This window comes from Apteryx rowi, unplaced genomic scaffold (genome assembly GCF_003343035.1).
Source record: "Apteryx rowi isolate R43461 unplaced genomic scaffold, aptRow1 scaffold_692, whole genome shotgun sequence".
Classification (NCBI taxonomy): domain Eukaryota; kingdom Metazoa; phylum Chordata; class Aves; order Apterygiformes; family Apterygidae; genus Apteryx; species Apteryx rowi.
Genome location: NW_020450974.1, coordinates 320,691 through 324,388, shown reverse-complemented (window position 1 = coordinate 324,388; position 3,698 = coordinate 320,691). Strand labels below are relative to the sequence as shown.

Genomic DNA, 3,698 nt, shown 5'->3' with positions numbered 1-3,698 from the left:
TTTTTTTTTTTTTTTTTTTTTAAGAGAGAGAGGGGAGGGGAGAAGGGAAATTTGCTTTGTTTTAGTTTCTTTCTAATAAACAGACTTTTGGGAAAGACTGAGAAATCCGTACACAAGTTAACCATAACCTGCTCTCTAATCAGATATAGATTGGCCTAACAAAACAAGCTGGCAGATTTCAAGGGAGATACTTGCTCTTTTGCTTGCAATTGTGTACACACCAGCAGAAAGCAAATTAGGGTAATGACTGATTGATCCCTTCTCCTCTTCTCACTAATCAAAGGCTACCTGTGAAAATATTATAATTTTAAAACTGGTACACATCTTTCATTTTCTATCTCAAAATAACAAATGCAAAACAAAACAAACAAAAGACAGGGCTGAAAGGAATCTCAAGAAACACCATTCAAATTATGCAGATGAAAAGGTTACTCTGGCAGCTGGAAATAGCACTATATTACAACTTTTTCCCTACGATGCAAACAAACCAACTGTGAACGTCTGGCATTGTTGGTCTGCACTTCTGCAGAAGAGCTGATGCATCCCAGAAATGTCATTTACCATGCATACATATGTTATATAGCAAATCTGCACTTTCACCTGCTCCATGGGGAACCAGGATAGAAGAGGGCTCCTTCTACTACAGACATGCATGCAGCTTGCTCCCAGATGGCCTTTTAGTAGAGAGTGGACAAGGAACAGACCACTCCAGCAGAGCGGCTTGCTTGGGTCCACTACCTTTGCAGGGAGTAGGCAAGGACACACCTGTGTGCAATACGATGAAGAAAGGGCAGTGGGACAGATGACTGGTGGTGTGGGCTGCCACTGTCAGAATAAATCATTCAGTCTGAAGTCTGCTCCTGAGGGACTTTCAGGAAAGAGGATCATTGAGCAGTCTATAGGTGAAATGTGCTGCCTGGCAGGTGGCAAATTGTGGTAGGGGGTCACAGATCTAGTCCAGGTATAGTGGCACTAAAAGAAAAGTGCACCCTATTTCCAGTACATAATTCCAACAAACAGCAGCAGTTGGAAGAGCCTACAAATCATCGCAACTGGAGAGAACAATGTAATAAATGCAGGGGGGAAACAAAACAAAAACAGATTTGTAAGTTCTCTAGAAATGGTTTGTCAGAGTAGACTTTGTAACTTGGACTGAGGACTGGATATGGTTTGCAATTTCAGTCTCTCCAGCTCCCGGTTAGAGGAAACACTGCTGTGTGGTACTCCTCTGTTCCAGACCATTTGGACTGACCTCTGCTTGGCCAGTGGCTCTGTGCCACCCTCCCACTCTTCTCCAGAATCTGCATCTCCTTCCCCTTCCCCACCAGGGAGATAGGACTGTCAGGGCTCAGAGCACACTCCCTCCCCTCTGAGGAGTTTAGTTGCTTGYGGTCAAGGCCAGCTCTCTGACACGGTGCCGCTCTCTAACCTTGGTTCAGACTGTTGTGAGGAAAGAGCTGTGAGAGAAAGAGCTGTAAGAAGCCTCAGTGGAGGCTCCCCCGCTTCACTCAAGAGCCGCACCTGAACGGAGGCTCTTGCCCAGGGTCTTTGCCTGGGTGGCATTGCAGTAGGCCCACGCACCCCACTGACCTGGCTCCTCACCCCAACTCACTGCCGACTCCCTGGCTTGCCCTCAGACCTGCCTCCTCCCCGGACTTGCCTGATGAGCTGGGCTCTTGCCCTTCCCTGGGGAGCAGCCCACCCTTCAGCTCCCCGACAGCGACTGGGAGAGCACTCTGCGGGTCGCTGGGCCTCTAAAGGAGTCACTGATAGTGGGGTACTGAAGGCCTTTTCTGACACTCAACTGCATAACTCTCCCCTCCATCTCTTTTCAGGCTGCCTATACAATCTGCACCTTCTAGGGTTTTGATTAACCAAATAATCAACTGCATTTAGAGATACCAGATGTGTTGTTTATATACTCTTTCCAAATTATTAACAAAGATATTAAGTGAAAGCAGTTTTAATACTGATTTTCTGAAGTTATTCATTAATGTTCTCCCTATCTCAGAAAACCATAAAGGATAATCAAGAATGATTACAAACCTAACTGAGTTTATAAGAGAAAGTCAAAAAGCAGTGTTTAACGACCTGGCTATGAGAATCAATTGCTATTCTTCCATATTCTCATTTAAAATATTTTCTCAGTCCTTTATATTCAGTTCCTTCCTGCAGATCCCCTTCCTTCAATAATAAATAATAACAAGGCCATAATAAGCATGACAGAAATACTTCTTGTAAATCCTGCGGAACTAGTCTGTACAAAAGAAACACTGTGGCTACATGTTACAATCCCACTTGTACCAGTTTTTACTTACAAAGCTCCACCCTGCTTCTCGCTGCTTTTCCTTGACTTTTACTGGAGGTTTTCACCTCTTTAGCTCTGGCCGTATTCTAAAGCAAATTTGTAAGACAATGTGTTTAAACCAACCAACCTACCACACTCACAATTTTAAATCTAATCTTTATTATGCGGTTCTTATCAAAAAGTGTGGCTTCTTATACCTTTGAGAATTGGCACGGCTGAGGAACAGGTCCCCTCTACAACGACGAGCAGGAATCTCTTAGCTGAACCTGCTGCTGCTGGAACCGCAACAAGGAACCATGGGTTAGTCTTAAGAGTATGCAGTGTGCTTCACATCTAACAATTTAACTCATCATCAAACCTGACTGAAAAATAAAACTAATGCCTCCTTAAACTGTGCTGAACCAGAAACAGTATTTCACAACATGAGTTAAGACAAATACCCTTACGGTTTCAATCAAGAGAAACTAACCTGTTAATTTTGCAATTCACAGGTGAAAATCTTCATGTCTGTGTAAATCTCCGTTTACTTTAAAGGGATTCTGAGCAGAAACAGCAGCGTTACCTGCACGCAGGCAGCTCAAGAACAGATTCTAAATAAATATTCCCTGGGCTAAAGCGAAAGTGCTCTAGACTGTATACAATCTTGACATTCTGCTATTAATTCTCTCTCATATGAGAGATTAAAACCTGGTATGTTATACAATGAACAAATAAAATCCCATGCTGCTTCTCCTAATTCTTTTAAACTAAACTAAGAATGTATAAACTGGCAGTTTTTTTCAGAAGTTCAAAGGGGGAAAAATACCACACACATGTTCAAAAGTTTAGATTGCTACTGAATGTCATTATCCCCAAAACTATCTGCTACACATGAAACAAAAATTATTGTCTACAGAATAGAAGTTACCGCACATAAAATTTCTGTTTTCTTCACTTGAAGGTTTCTCAAAATTAACAGAATTTTAAGGAAAAAAATATTCAAAATACAATATTAAGATACCTATCACACAGAGTTAACAACATTTTGACAGGATACATGCAATTGTAAATGTGCATATTTATGAAACAGAATATTTGCAATTTTATATGTTTTACATAAAGCAGATACAGATCACAGAATCACAGAATCGCTGAGGTTGGAAGGGACCTCTGGAGATCATCTAGTCCAACCCCCCTGCTCAAGCAGGGTCACCTAGAGCACCTTGCATAGGATCGCATCCAGGCGGGTTTTGAATATCTCCAGAGAAGGAGACTCCACCACCTCTCKGGGCAACCTGTTCCAGTGCTCTGTCACCCTCACAGTGAAAAAGTTTTTCCTCATGTTCAGATGGAACTGTCTGTGTTTCCGTTTGTGCCCGTTGCCTTGCGTCCTGTCGCTGGGCACCACTGA

The 3,698-nt window shown here is 42.6% G+C and overlaps 1 protein-coding gene across 11 annotated transcripts in view; it reads right to left on the bottom strand.

Annotated features, from left to right (window-relative positions):
• Window positions 1-3,698, bottom strand: part of CLOCK (clock circadian regulator) — a 70,800-nt gene that overhangs the window by 41,035 nt on the left and 26,067 nt on the right. For 6 of the 11 annotated variants that reach the window (XM_026086414.1, XM_026086410.1, XM_026086420.1 and 3 more), the window contains one exon: window positions 2,506-2,583. The exons of 4 other annotated variants lie outside the window; for them this stretch is intronic. The gene's annotated coding sequence lies outside the window, so the exon portion shown is untranslated. Of the gene's footprint in view, window positions 1-2,505; window positions 2,584-2,777; window positions 3,490-3,698 lie in introns of those variants that run through there. One more of the 11 variants, XM_026086416.1, reaches the window with a different exon arrangement.